This window comes from Phaethon aethereus (assembly GCF_964289735.1).
Source record: "Phaethon aethereus genome assembly, chromosome: 1".
In the NCBI taxonomy this organism is placed as follows: domain Eukaryota; kingdom Metazoa; phylum Chordata; class Aves; order Phaethontiformes; family Phaethontidae; genus Phaethon; species Phaethon aethereus.
In genome coordinates, this window is record NC_138575.1 from 163,849,854 (window position 1) to 163,866,136 (window position 16,283).

Here is a 16,283-nt window from a genome sequence, read left to right on the forward strand (position 1 = left end):
GTGTGACCATCCCACCAACTCCTCATCCACCAAACAGTCTGCCCATCAAATACATATCTTTCCGATTGACAGAGAAGGATGTTGTGGGGGACCGTGTCAAAGGCCTTACAGAAGTCCAGGTAGACGACATTGGTAGCTCTTCCCTTGTCCACTGATGTAGTCACTCCATCTTAGAAGGCACTCACACAACCTAGAAGGTTGGTCAGACAGGACTTGCCCTTGGTGAAGCCATGCTGGCTGTCTTGAATCATGTCCCTGTCCTCCATGTGCCTTAGCATAGCTTCTAGGAGGATCTGTGCCATACTCTTCCCAGGCACAGAGGTGAGGCTGTCAGGTGGGTAGCTCCCAGGGTCCTCCTTGCTACTCTTTTGAAAAATGGGTACAATGCTTCCCTTTTTCCAGTCTCCAGGGACTTCACCTGACTGCCAGGACTTTTCAAATATCATGGAGAGTGGCTTGGCAACTACATCAGCCAATTTCCTCAGAACTCTGGGATGCATCTTGTCAGGTCCCATAGAATTGTGTATGTTCACGTTCCTCAGGTGGTCTCAAACCTGATCTTCTCTTATTGTGGGAGGGACTTTGCTCCTCCAGTCCCTGTTTTGCAGTCCATCCACTCGAGAGATGTGGGAAGAGATTGCCAGTGAAGACAAAGAAGTCACTGAGCACCTCAGCCTTCTCCTCATCCGTCGTTACCAGACTGTCAGTTTTGCTCAGCAGGAGGGGTATATTTTCTTTGACCGTCCTTTTCTGGCTGTCGTGAAAGTAGCCATCACAAGCCATGCTTGTGTCTGTGTAGTTTCTTTAGTCACATACTCCTTTGCCCTTCAATTCACAAGCAACATTTAAGTAATACCACTTCTTCATGCTACATTATTTTCAGGTGAAAAACCAGACAGTTTTCTACTGCCTCCTGCTTGCTTTCCCCTAGACGTGTCTAACATACCCAGCCACTCATCACTTGCAGTCTTTATTAAAAATGATGCAGAGATTGTATAATGACAGGCAGCTTGATAACAGGTTTATGGATATGGTGCTTGACCACCTAAGCTGCGTGTGGAATTGTGAAGAGCATGCCCTTCATCATGGGCATGGCCAGGTAGGAAGAACAAACAGATCATCATGATCTGATTTGTGTTATGCCATACCAGCAGAAAACTGTGCCAGACTTCCATACATCAGTCCATTAGGGATTTAATCTGAAAGCATTCTAAGACTAATGGCCAAAAATTTGTTTAAAAAGAGTAGGTCAGCAAGCACATATTATATACTGTTTATGTCTGTGGTACTTGTGGGTGTCATAGTCAGGGCAAGAAACATATGCCACAGGCAGGTTAGTATAGGACAGCTTGGTATTTTAATTGACACAGTTTTCCTTGTAAACTGGGCTTAATGAAAAACAATTAACTAATTTGGACCCCTAAGTTTTAGGGGCTGCCTCTCGAGAAATTCTTGTCTCCTGTATGTCCTTTGCTACCTCTGCCAGCTTCATACAGATGCCTCAGGCTCTAGGCACTTATGTATAAGCAACTGAAATGGGCTTCCTCCATCTCATCTAGGTGTTTGAATTTAGCTAAAGAGGTTTTGTCTCTCAGAGGTTTCTTTAAGGCACCTTCATTTCTCCACTGATTAGATATAGGGAGCTTAGGTGCATATTTTTGTTTAGAATAGCACATTAGGTGCACAAAATTTCAATGTACTTTGGGTACCTGAGTAAGGATGACCTGCTTCGATTTGTAACAAGTGAAGCAGAACTTTATTTGCTCTATATGGAGATTATTTTTTCATACATTATACATTTCCACACTTTCCCACAAAATAAATTTAAACACCAAACAGTTGCCGAACCACCACGTGCTTTATCACGGATTATTTTTCAGCCTTTTGAAAAGTGAAGTGCATCGGGCATGGATTCAGCGGGATTTGAGCATTGCATCGCCCCAGCTGCCGGGGAGCACCCAGATCTGGGGGTTCCTCGAGATGGCAGTGTTGCTCAGCCTCCACGCGGCTGCCAGCCCCCCGACGCACGCCACAGTGTTTCCCAGAGAATAAGACCGTAGATTGTTCCGCTGAATATAAAACTGACAACCCTGTTATTTTAAACTCGAAAGTGACAGGCTGTTATTTTAATGAGGTCTGCCAGTGCCAAGGTTAACCAAAGCTTTATTTCCCCTACAAAACGTTAAGGCTGCGTTTTTAAAAAGGGGGCTATGAAATTTTACGGTTATTGATACTTTCTCAGCGCAGATAAGTTCTGAGAATTTCTTCTTGCGCAACAAATGCTTTTTGTTTTTCTGCCTCCTTTTTTTTTTTTAATTTGACTTTGTGACTTTAAACGATCCAGAGCTCTACCGATAACTGCCTGCTCATGATTCATGTTTCTGCACAGAAAAGCAGATGACAGCTTTTCTAATCAAGAACTAACGCCGCATCCCAGTTATAAAGCACAAATGGGCACTTGGGTAATTTGTGAAATAAAACAAATGAGCTAGGCGACTTTCCAAAGCCAGACTTTTCTCACCAGAGCATTCTAAAGTGAAATGAAAGGATTTTTTTCCTCTCATTGTCTCTAAGGGCTATCCACATCTTTGACAAGAAAAAAGTTAAAGCCTTTAATAACAGTAAGTAAAGAATGACTATTGGCCCTACTGAATTCTCAGATTAACAGTTATATAACCTTAGAGAGTTTGGGTGAATTCAGCTCCCATACTAATATCCCTACACTTATATATCTACATTTGCAATATAGTCCACAGCAACCTGGTGTTGACTCACTCTAAGTTTCTAGTGCCATCTGAGATGACTGCAGTGATCTGGACAAGTCTCCTATAAGTTTTGAGTTTATGTGACTGCCCAGTGTACTGTCTCGGATGACCTAGCTGCAGGTTTTTTTCATTCAACTTTGATCTACATCACACATTTTAAAGCAATCTGGGTTGCCTACTGCATGTTTTTTACAGAAAATAATTTACAGGTCTGCACAAATGCTGACATGTACTTGCAGAAGTCTCCTTGCCATCCGTGGCCTGGCAATACCTGTGCTACAACACTGATGTTAGCTGGCTCCAGGGGCAGGTGCCGTTGCCCATGTAAGGGGCTAGACTGTCACTGCTCAGAGTTGACAGCCCCGTGCTCAAAAATCATATAAGCAAAGCGAGCATGTGCCTTATGGCACTTCTATCTTTTTGTGTCTTAACCCTTACCCGGAGGCCCTACCTTCAGCAGTCTCCACATCTCTGCAGAGAGCTTAACACTGCCTCACATCACCAAATGGAGACTTTTTAAAAACAAAACCATTGACATTATTGCTTACAGGAAGGTAGAGCCTGACACCAAAGTCTTGCCACATTTAACATTCATTTTGGCTGGGGAGAGAGGAAGGGGAAGAGTCTATCAAATGGTGGAGCAACGTGGATTAACTTCTTCCACAAATGTGCCCATTTACCCTCGCCCTTACTCTTGGTTTGATTTGCACAACCAGTCTGCCTCCTTAAGTAGGTATGTCAGGCCAAGTTCCCTGCACTTGGCTCTCCAGTAAACAGAAACATTGCTTTTGGAAATTGGGAGCTACTGGAAACATCAGCACTCTGAAATGGAAATCTGTAGGAACTTGAAGCAGCTTTCCCTTTTCCTGTAACACCTGGGAGCAGTGCAAAAAAGCTGGTCTATAAATCTGATTCAAGAAAATCCAAAGCACTTGAAGGAATCAGCTTTTTATTGCAGGTAAGTATAAAAGTAGCACCCTAAATATGCTGGAATCTTAAAGATAAAATGCTATAAGCTTTTCTGTGGCAAGGCTTACCTGTTAAGCACTCGTTCTTTGTGAACAGTCCTTCATCTCTCCAAGCAAAAATGTTAATCGCTAATGTAAACAATTACTGATAGAATACTTCAAGCTGATACAGGCTTTCATTTGTCCTGGAAATGTTCATTTGGTACCAATAGTGGAGTGGCTGTTTCTTCTCTTAAATCTCAAGGGTTTGCAGGGAACTGCATGTGTTATAATAGACAAGTAGTTCAAGCCTCCCAACAGCTGTGAGAAGCCTATGACTTCTAAGGGCAGCAAGAGCTGGGATATGTCCTTTCATTACACAACAAGGAGGATAATTGTACTTCATACTTGAAGTAGCCTTATATTTAACCTCCTTTCTTCTAGTGGTTACTTCCTGACATAGCTCCATTGCCTTCCAAACTGAAGAAGCTCTCAGCGGACACTCAGTGCCTTGAAATAACTCAAAGTTCAGCGATAAGAAGATGGCTACCTTGGCAGCAACTTCTGGGCTTCTGACTTTCCTCTCCCTCAACCACGAATGGCACATCCAGCTGTTTTGCCCAGAGTAGATAGAGTCATGGAGAAAAGGCTGTGCTAAGGTGGCCAAAAATAAAGAAAGCAAAGAAATATGTAAAGCCGGGGTATGCAAGTGAGAGTTTTGATGAAGGATCCACCTTAAGATTTTGAAAGTACTGTACACTGTCATAAAATATTTGAAATGTCTTCCATACATGTAAAAACCAGCACAGTTTTCCCTATGGACTTCAGGGATCGTTCGGCATTGTCCATTTTTCAGAGCCTAACCACCTCTTTTTTTGGGAGTTTAAGTGTAAAAGCACCTGCTCCGCCATGCCTGCCGTTCTGCTGCTGTGAAGTGAATCAGACCATAGCACCTTTCTCGGCCCATTAAACCCTAATTTTAAGGTTATTGGAAATCGGTTCCCTCTCCTTCTGTGTGCGCTCTTACGAGAGAAATGGATCCAAACCTCCTTCCCTCCGAGGGCGACTTGTGCCGGCGGGTGTGTGACCCCCTGCCCGCCCCCAGCCCGGAGGGGAAAAGGGAGGCGGTGAGCCGAGGGCCCAGGTGGGACAGGGCTGCCTGGCGAAGCGTGGGCCGTGGCGGGCGGGAAGGCCGGGCGGGCCGGGCAGGGAGGCCGGGCGGGCCAGCCCGGCGCCCATTGTGGCCTTCAACACCTCCTGGTTGGGCGCCGCAGGCTGAGCCCACGGCAGGCCGCTTGCGAGGAGGAAGAAACTGGAGCTGGCAAAATGCATTTCTCTGCGTCGTAACCTTTTAGCGGAACACCCTAAAATTGCAGCCACAGCATGCAAACTCCTGCTCCCTCCAATACTAGGTTTTCATTTAATCCAGGGTTAATGTTTGGTAGGTTCCCCTCCCCAAGTGGTTCTGGTTGCCAGTCATTCAGCTTAAGTGAAACTGGTGCTTGATTTCAATGGCCTGGATATTTGCATTCCGGATTATTTTAATCCAAATATACAAATCTGAATTATTACAAGTGGTGAATATATACAGTCAGGAAAGAATTAAAAGTCAGCGTAGAGGCTTTGTGACATTGTGTGTGCTGATTGTGGAGATGTGGAGTTCTATATTTATTTTTTGCCAAATGTTCTTTCCAGACTCTCTGAGGAAGATGCACATTTTCATTTTCAGACTTGTTTCAGAGATGAGAGGGGTTTCAACAAATAGGTGTTATATCACATGCAAACATAATTTGTTAAAACATCCAAGTCCAAAATAAAAACCACAAAAGATTCAGAATGAAAACAATAATATTTTCAGAGGCAGAAGTGTTTATCAAAAGATGTTTCTGGCAAGGCAAGTAGGCTCAGCAGGAAAAGCGTTTATCAGGAAAACAATCTGAGTCAGAGAGTGCCTTGTACTGTAAATCTGCTGTGTCAATATACTAACGACTTCCATTGCCTTCCTACTGAGGAGAGGGTGGGTTATCCTCTGCTGATGTGGAGTTTCATTCTCTTGTCCTTTCATGATAGGGTTAAGTCGTCCAATTACTGAATCCTAACAGAACAACTGCACACACCTTCCTCAGGGCTGCCTGCCAAGCACTCAGGCCGATCTAGGCAAGAGAAATAGAGGTTGGGTGCGGGTCCAGCTACCGTTAGTGCTTAAGGATCACTCTGAAAGGGAGAAAATTTAAGTCCAGTTTGAAGTACAGCAAAGTAATGAGGTGTTCTCGTAAGATTTTATCCTAAAGCAACAAAAAACTGATGAAACTAATTGATTTCCCATTTTCTGCTATAGCCAGGTGGAAAGTCATGAATTTAGATATTCTTGCAAGATTGGTGTTCAATCTAATCCTGAATCAGGAAATGGACCCCTTGTAGTTTTTTGTTCACTTTGAAGCTGAAAGTGCTTGCACATGTGTATGTCTGAACTCGGGAGTCTGAACTTCATGACTTGGTGAGCTCACCTCTGCCATAAATTCAATACATGCTGCAAGACCACTTGTGGAATCTAATCCGGACAATTTAAAGAGCAAACACAGATGGAGAAATTTTGTATGGATAAGAATGGGCACAGTAGCAAGCACTTGAGGCATACTGTGTGAATCTGAATGAGGAGATGTCTGTCCCAAAACAGAAAAAGGGAGAGCAGAAAGAAATACCCCTCTCATATAGATATATATATGAAACATAATTTTATGTGAAGAAAATTACTTGAAGTCAAACAAGGAGTCACTGGATAAGCAAAGCATTACTCCTACATCTCTAGGACCTTCTTCATAATGAAAAGTCTATTTTCCCTCCTTGGGTGTTGCTTTAGGTAATAAGCCTCCCCTCCAATAATATGTCTACTTAACAGTTATGGCAATATAGCATAGTTCAAGCTATATTTAAATCAAGCAGGTAAATACAGCATACAGCTAGACTTGGTGTTACTGCTCGAGTATTTATTGCAGCTCTTGGGCAGGCTTTGTAGGTTGCCATCCATCTTCTTACCACTGCAAGTGTGCTGCTGGCATCTGGACACTTTTATGTCGCCACATTGCTGAGGGGGACACACCACTTTCTGGACACTGCCAAGTGAGCAGGCCCGAGTCAGGCAGCTGTGTGCTTAAAGTTGATTATGTCTCCCAAGAACGATTATGTCTCCCAGGGCCGGATGGAAAGGCAAGTGAGGCAGAGCTGGGAAGAGCTGGAGGAGGTAAAGCTGCGGCTGCTGCTCCTGACGGCCTGGGAAAGGGGAGGCAGCTCTGGCTGCTCCCCCGCACGTGACGCAACGTCAAGCCTGCCTTCTGCTACAGGCACAAGCGGCAATGGCCACCGACCATCTCGCTGTGCCTGCCCCTTCCCCTTACCTTCAGTGCTAATGCAAGAGGCATCACAGAGGCTATAGAGGGAGGGCAGGCAGGCGGTCCCAGCAGGCTGCATGTCTCTGTGGTGACAAGGATGCTGTCACTGGGGTATGTGGGGCCGAAACGGGATGCGGGAAGAAGGCGCTCTGCATCTTCTGCTGCGGGCTGGTGAAGGCGGGGTGGGTGGTGAAAGCAAAGCTACAGGACCTGAAGCAATCGAGCTGCAATGGATACCTAGGGAGTCACTTCACAAAGAACAGTAAAATATTCTTGTCTCATTCTGCCCTCAAAGCCTGGGCAATCCCCTGCCTGCTCTTCACAGCTGTCTGTGAGCACAAACAGGTATAACTGAGCGTTACCTGCTGCAGAGCTGCCTACAGCTGGCAGGCAGCATCCTGCCGGCTACCCCTCTTGATGGAAGCGAGTAGCTGGACAGAAGATCGATGCTTACTCCTTGCACATAGGCAGCTTAAAAGCAGCCGAGCCTCTGTGCCAGCACCCTCAGGATTGAGGCAGCTGCACTCTGGTTATTTATTTGTCTCTTTTTCAAAGTGGCTTCCCCACCTTAGCCCGCTGCTGCATTTCAGCAAGGATTCATGCAAGGCCACGCCAGGCATTTGGTGATCACAAGCTGTGTTCCCATGGTCTTGAGTCTATCATAAAAATAATGACATTATAAAAGTAACAAGTGCTGCAGTTTACTTGCCTCCAAGATCTAGAAGCTTTATAATTCATGTTTTGGGGAGTTTAGTAATAGTCAAAAAGGCTAGAAAATTGCATTTTTTTTACCATAATAGTGAAGACCACAAATTTTGAGAAAAGCAGTTTCACAAGACATGGGGTGAAAAGTCTAGAAAATTTGCAAGTTTGTCTATAAAAACTAAACCCCGACTTCTTTGCAGCATAGAAAACACTCAAAATGGAAAAAATACAACCTCACAAAGGGTAGTGTCACAAATGAGATTGATAAAGATAATAATAGAAACATTCACATTTCTGTCTATTTTAGCTATAAAACCAGTGATATTTTCCAGTCAGGAACTCTTCACCAGACAGAAGAGATTACCCTCACTGAGTCAAAGCTACCACTGATGCTGAATGCATAAAATATAGGCCACTGCCTGAAGTATATTTTCAGGAGCATCCCATAAGGATCCTGAGCTTCACAAACTCTTACATTTCTTATCTTCTTAAATGGAGTTATTTCAAGAATGGAATTTGAAAAGCCTGGGATTTGGTGACATGGAGTAGAAAAGGACCAGAAAGGTACTGGCATAGGGCAGAAGGGTCCTAGCTACCCTCCCCATAGGAGTTGATATGGGTATGTGAGGAAAGACCAAAACCTGCCATCTCTGAATTGCCTGTGAGGGGAAAGACACAATGTTGACAGAACAGAAACACAATTTTTGGCAAGGAAGTGGGGAAATGCCCCTTCTAAAATCTGTTCCTCCAAAAGGCTCAGAGCAGTTTGAGAAGTTAAACTATAAGGAAAAATTATGAGGACTCACCTAAAGTATAAACTCACTTAATTGTTTTACCCATCAAATTGCTCAGCAGCAGTGATTACGCTATAATTTATAACTCATTTTTTAGTCACTGCAAATTTACTTCAGTACTTCCCTGAAAATTCTTTGACAGAAATTTATGCAGGCCAAAGTCATATTTTGTCAAATGTGTCTCAGGATATCATGCTTCATCCGTCCATCAAAGCCAATAATAGTAGACACAGACAATTTTGAAAAAAAAAAGTTAACAAAATAATAGAGGAACAGAAGTCTTTTATAATGAGTGAGATAACGCTTGGGATAAAAAAGAAAAGATGAGAATGGGTTTCAGACAGACTGTTCTGCTGCTGTCCAGTGCTCTCACATTTTTACGTGCAAGAACAGCAGGTTCCTAGAGGGAACCTGGTGTTTGTGGAGGAAAGGGAGCAAATGTACAGTTGCTCTCAAATGTACAAATGCTAAGAGAGGGGTGGCTTGAAAAAAGTTAAAAGCCGCGTGGAAAGAAACAGTCCAGCACCATTTTTTCTTTATTTAATTCCTGCGTACAATGGAAGAAAGAACATGAAGCAAACACGGTGTTCAAGGAAAAAAAAGGAAAATTGTACTTATTAGCATGCCTTTTATTCTGCTCTGTTAACATCTTGCTGTTGTGTAAAAAGATTGCCACAAGAAAGAACAAGGAGCAGGAGGAGTATAGAATCCTAATTGAGATTTCCATCCTAAGCAAAAGACCGTGGTGATTGCTCATTCATTCAGCATTCCTCCTCTCCCTTAGTCAGCACTCTGAATGGCAACATCGTCCTGAGATATTTCTGAGCAAACAGCCTGACCTACTGGTCATTTGCCAGAAGAACTAACAGTTGTTGACTACTCTGCCCTAAATATCAAGCTGAGTAGTTACATTCTGTCTAGTTCACATCTTGAGCCACAAATGGGCACATGGGAAGGGAAACAGTCATGCAGCATTGGTCATACGAATTCAGCAGCTATAGGGAAGGGTGATGAGGTTCAACACCTGTTGTCACTGCAGTAATAACTTGCCATGAAATACAATAAAAAATTCATTACTTCTCATTTCATGGGGTTATTTGCCTTTTTTTTTCCCTTTTTCTTTTTCTATTTTAACTATCTCCCATTTCCTTCTTCCTCTGTGCAGAACAGAATCTCCCTCTTTCAGCTGTCTCAGAGTTGGCGCTCTCTGCCTGCATGGTTGGGGTATGCTGAAGTTGTGGTCCAGCTTGCTAACCATCTCACAGGGTTATGGTAGCTCCAGCTTTGGTCTGTAATCACTTCCAGGGGAACTTGCCCCACTGGGTGAGACAGGACAGTCTCCCATGCCCTGTGAGTCTGGAGGATGGTTCCCCACACCGTGGCTGGGCATAAGAGATGGGGAACAGGAACAGCTTCCACCACTACTCTTCAGCCAGTGGGTGCTGCCTTCTGTTTGTACCCAGCCACCTGCGTGTGCCCCCCATGTCCCCACGAGATGTTGAAGAGGTTGGCTCAATACCTGACAGACGGTGAACTTATGCAGGCACACGGAGGTGGGTTAAGAGACTCTTCCTTGGCCCATCCAAGCTATGAGCCTGCCAGTTTGAGCACAGTTATGGGGCAGGAGATTTGTTGGGTCAAAGCACTGGGTGCCTATAGGGGTAAGCCAAGCAAGTGCAATGTAAATAGGGGCTCTTGTTGGGCTATTCTTTTAGCATATCCATTTCTCAGGACCAGCAGCTCATTCTATATATGTACATAGACACATACCCCCCTACACTAAACGGCTGCTGCATGCCATGGTGTGTCCTGCAACCCCTGGTCGTTTAAATCAGGTACTACCGGGACCTATGATTCCCATCCAGTCTTTATACCTGCATTTCCTTTCCCAGAAATCAGGAATTACACAGGTTTTGGGTGGTGTGTACCTGAGTCTTGATAGTCTGGAGATGGGACTTAGGCCAGTGGAGTTAACCCAGCCTGGGCATCAAGAGCAGCTGGAAGCTGTCATCTAGCCTTTGCCGGTGGAGACTAAGTGGAGCAATTCACTTTCAGATACATCAAGTCAGTATGCAAGAGGTTAAAGAATATTAAAAAAAGTTTCAAGAAACTTTCCCTAGAAACTAATGTTGCCTGTACCAGATGTACTTATTTGGAGCAGCTATAAATCCTATGAGTACCCTAATAAATACACTACACATTCATTGGAACAATGTTCCCTGTGGATTTAAACTGCATCTTATCACTTTTTCCTGAAAATAATTATCTCACCTATTAGAGGCTATATTTGGGATTTTTAGCCTTATACATACATCTGCTTTCCTCTCTCTAGACAGATGTTCTGCCATGCAGGACATGTGCACTAGCAGCCTGATTTTCTCCCCAAAGAACAAAAATAACCCTGTGACTATACACTGGGGTACCGGTTACAATTTAAAACCAGGTGCCCTTGAATATGGCTTGAAGATACAGGCACTGAAAATCCTACTTTTAAACTGTTCCAGGAGCAACACAAACCTTTGTGCACAAAATACATTTTTTAGGTGTCTTTTTTCATATCAGTCCATTGGATGATCATGCTGTATACATAAAAAAACAGTGGAATAAGAATTTCAGAGCAATGTAATCTTGGTGTTATTTCTGTTAACTGGTTTTCCAAAACACCATGGTTGTCACAATTGCTGCTTTGGAGTAACTTTCTGAAAAATATCTTAATTGCAAAACAAAGCCAAATGAAACCTCTATAATTTAATTCTTTTAAAGACCCTGACAAGTTAGATGCAGAGATGTTGCCTAGGCTGGATTGAGGTTCTAGGGACAGTTTGTAGATGATTTAATTCTTCCTTCAAAATCAGACAACAGGGAGGTATCAGTGCTAGGATCTTATTTTTCTGTGAATTTCAAAAGGAATTCAGTAGGTTGAAAGCACCAGAAAAATCCCAGAAAAACAGACTGAACAAACACCCCTAAGGGTAGCACAGATTTATGAAAGGTCTACAGACTATTCTTACCAGAAAGAGAAACAAGAGGTTATTATGATAGGGAGGGGGCAAACAATGCACAGGGACAAGTCAAGTGAGCCCAATAGACAAACTGAAAATAAATGCAATAACAGAAAGGCAGATGCCTGATAACTGTAGGAATCGATTAAAATTTCCTTTTGACGAATGTACAGTGGATACATGTAGTCCTATAGAATAAATAACAAAATTATTTTGTCACAGGCTAAGTTCACAGCATGCTAAAATGACTCCATCTCACATTAATTTAACTCCAAACACCATAAGCTTGTCTTGCTCGAACACAGTAAGCAGCAGTCTGCATTACAGCACTGACCAGCCTTATTCTCATCACAAACAGAATTTTGCCAATACAGTACTGGGAACAGATAGCTCTGGTTGTCATCCTTAGGGACAGCAAGTTAACCTACTTTCTCTCAGCAGACGAATGATTTCTAGGTGTCTATCTCAGCAAAGAAAAAGTACTACTGAAAAAAACAATAATCCATACTTGAGGACTAAAGCATCCTAGAAAATCCAGGAGATTCATAGAATCATAGAATCTTTGGATTGGAAGGGACCCCTAGAAGTCATCTAGTCCAACCGCCCTGCAGTGAGCAGGGACATTTTCAACTAGATCAGGAGGCTCAGAGCCCCGTCCAGCCTGACTTTGAATGTTGCCAGGGATGGGGCATCTACCACTTCTCTGGGCAACCTGTGCCAGTGTTTCATCACCCTCACTGTGAAAAATTTCTTCCTTATGTCTAATTGAAATCTGTCCTCTTTTAATTTAAAAGCATTACCCCTTGTCATATTGCTACAGGCCCTGCTAAAAGTCTGTCCCCGTCTTTCTTATAGGCCCCCTTCAACTACTGGAAGGCTGCAATAAGGTGTCCCCGGAACCTTCTCTTCTCCAGGCTGAACAGACCCAACTCTCTCGTCCGTCCTCACAGGAGAGATGTTCCATCCCTCTGATCATTTTTGTGGCCCTCCTCTGGACCCGATGAGATATTTCCTCATAACTTGTGCAAAATACTCACAATGTAAGGACTTAAGTCCTGCAGACATTTGTGGATGAGATGCTTCACATGCAAAAGTAATGATATTGTGAAAGACACAAATACTCAGGCTTGCTGACGGGAGCTTGTAGTAGAGTAGTCACAAAATGATCTGTGTATCCATTTGTAAAAAGTAAACTTGTTTATGAACAGCAAAGCCATATGAAAGCATGGCTTCTCTACCAGTAGCAATATTCATGAAGTGTACTTTGAGCTGATATGGACGTACATCAAATACAAATTACCTATAGTTTTCAGTCTTAAAAATTTTAAAAATAACAGCAAATGCAAGGCATATTCCCCCTCCTCCTGCCCCAGGAACTCAAAACAAAAGTGCTAATGTCTTTCTAACGAACCATTGTTTCATTTATGTAGAATCCAAATAACAACACACACAGGCTGAGAGTCAGCATAACCCACTTCTTTGCAAGAAACTCTAAATCAGAACTGATATTAAATCAATGTCCTGATCATTTGCTTCCCCAGAGCCCTCTACAACAGGAAAGTCACTGAACTTAAAGTAGTAGTGCATCGCAGGACTGATTTTGATTAACTTCATAGTAGCTAGTAGCAGATTTTGGCCAGTATTAAGTGCTTAATTCTCATTGACTCTTGTTTTTGGGGGCATACACATTATCCGCAGACGATCTGCTCTCTGTGGGATGTAGGTTACATCAGTGAATATACTGATCTCACACGTCTTGGACAGGAATGCTATAGAACACGGTGCTTTGTATGGTGTGCTAAGGGAGATGGCATGCGAAGTTCCAGGAACACCAAGCAGAATTGCTCATCCAAGTCCTTTTATCCAAGCTAGACACAGTCATTCTAGCACAAAATAATATCAAATTTTCAAACACTTTAATTTATATTTCTCTGATATTTGAAAAGTTATAAATGTAAGTATATTTGTAAAGGCATACTTTTTTAACCCTGGCATCAGTAATACTAACCACTAGACAGTGAAGGTAGATAGTTGCTAAATGAAAATGGGAGAAGGCACAAGCATGGGACCTCGAATGGTTCAAGGTGCTAAATTGTTAACTTGTTCCCTGGCACTGTGTTGGACCACTCCAAGTGCTTTCTCCATCACAATGTCCTGGCATAGCTTGGGGAAGAGTTAATTCCAGGAACTGCTCCCAGCAGGCAATACACACGAGACTGCGTATTTGTGATACCCTCTGCCCTGTGCAGCTCTCTACTGCCATCCTGGCAGGCTTTGCTTTCTCTCGCACAACCATCTACCTGCATACTGTGTTCAAGGGTGCATGACATATATGCTCAGTTTCATGCTACCACACTGATGGACTGCAGCATGGCCCTCACATTATTTCAGGTTGTTTGAACTGGAAACATGCACACAAACAGTATTTTCTAAGACTACAGCAATGCAATGTGAGACCCACAGGAGACCCAAGACCAAGTGGTGTCGTCTGTGGATGCAGGCAGTTTGCTTCTGTGGAGACTAGTCCTTAGCAATGTGAACAAGGCACAGTTTACATTATATAGCCTCAAGATGCCAGGATCATATCCTAGCCATCTTCCCATTCAGTGGTATCAATGTACCCTTATAGGCCAGGATGACATTTCCAATACATATGGAAACTCTTTTTCCTAACTTGGTGGATATAGTCCAGTTGCCCAAATGTAGACTGCCACTGACATTGGAGATGCCCTGGAGAATGCTACCTGGCTTTCGGCTGTTGCTTCAGAAGGGTGCATGCCTGCTATCATGCTGAAGAACTGCTGTGACACATATCTTGCGTCACATGTGATAGCCCCATGCAGATGCCTCACATAATCTACATAATTTCAACTGGCAGTAGGTACCATGTCTAAGCAAATGCATTAAGCTCTAACAGCTAAAAAATTAGTGTATACTAAATGCTAAAACATCCCTTTGTAGTTCAAAGAAGAATTGAACCTATGTATCTCATGCTTATTTGACATTGATGAACAGCATCTGGAAGGTGCTTCTTTTCCAGTAACTCAGAAAAGATGGTCTACATGCTGGGTACAGACTACAGATGGGCACACTTAGGAGAGCTGTATCTGTGGGCAACTATGGAGTTCACAGTTGGAAAACATAAATGGTACAAAAATCATGCTTACTTAAGGCAAAATTGGATTAAAATTTCATTGCTGGTATATTTTAAATTGAAAGGGCTAGTGGTAGGAAAAAAAAAATCTGCAGACTGAATGCATTTATTATTTTTGTTTGTGCTTTGAGGGTTCACACTTAGACCAGAATTAGGTGAAAGCTGTGATTTTATCCTCTGAACAGGTACTGAATCTGCCTTGTGACTTTCACCCAAGACCTTATAAAATGAACAGAAATTTTCCCATTGACTTCACTGGGCTTAATATTAAGCTCTAGATTTTCCTTTGTATATATACAGTTTGATTTGTGAACATTATGCTCAGGTTTGTTTTAAGAGGATATCTGAGTTAGTCTGTCGTGTCAACACTTAACGCACTTTGGAGGAATGAGCAGATGCTTCCTGCAAAATCACTGGAACAGCATGGGTGGTCAGACCTGCTGAAAAACAAGGCCACTTGCTGAAAAAGATCAGTATGGTGTTATTAGGCCAACTGTGGGCTCTAGTAAAGGAACATGGTGTCTTGTATTAATACTTATTCTGCACCTCCTGTTTGCCTGGGACAAGATCTTGTTAATTTGCTCACTGATTCCAAGCTTAGCTTAACATCACTCCAGAAAAGACAGTCCAATCTAGCTGAAAAGATTTCAAGTATATAGACAAAAAAAGATGCTTGCTATGTCTCTAACCTGAGTGTAATTTCACTGTCTTCAATGAGACTACTGTTCCAAGCAACATGAGAATTAGAGAAGCTACTGTGTCATTAGAGGCAGCCATGAAAGAGACCACACATCTGGTGTCACCGCTATAAAACAGCAGGCTGTCCTTATTACAGAAAACCATTTATAGTTCAGAGCTCCTCACGGAGGGTTAAATCCTTTAAATACTTATGAGCGATGCCATAATAGCAGAATCAATAATAGTCTAAATGACCTCATCTTAGTGTTCCTCAAAATGGAAGGCATTCCAAAATGATGGGTACCATAAAATTACAAGTTGCCAAAAATGGATGATACAATTTTTGTGCTATGCCTCTGTATCTTTTCTACCTATCGTTAGTTCTAATAGAATAGACAACACTGATGATACATTCACATTTTAGTAACATATTTCAGCTTCCCTCCAAGCCCAAACAAATAAGAAAGTTTATAGGCAAGATTTAATATGCTTTAATTACAATGATGAAACGATCAGTGTTCCACTGATAAAAAGTAAAAGACCGCTGTGTTGACAGTCAAAGGAGGACTTGCCATGTGAGATTGAAAGGTTCTTTACCTAGGGATGTGGAAAAAAAAAACCCAGAAGTAAACCTTCAGTGGAGAAGAACAGCTGCCTGAATACGCTGAGGTGAGACTCACTAGGAAAGAGGCACTGCTTCAAAGAGAGGAACAATCTCTGTTTCAGGGTTCGTGTTGCCTCTGAAACTCTTCAGTGAAACTCAGCATTCAGATTTGTTTCTCTTGCTGTACCGTATTTTTCTATACTGCATCTAAAAGCGGTGGTAGTAAAGTACGTGTAATCTGCTCC

At 42.7% G+C, this 16,283-nt stretch overlaps 1 protein-coding gene across 1 annotated transcript in view; it reads right to left on the bottom strand.

The window, feature by feature from the left end:
• GPC6 (glypican 6) overlaps nucleotides 1-16,283 on the bottom strand; it is a gene marked incomplete at its 3' end in the record, with an annotated part of 805,049 nt that overhangs the window by 17,076 nt on the left and 771,690 nt on the right. The gene's annotated exons all lie outside the window — the stretch shown is intronic.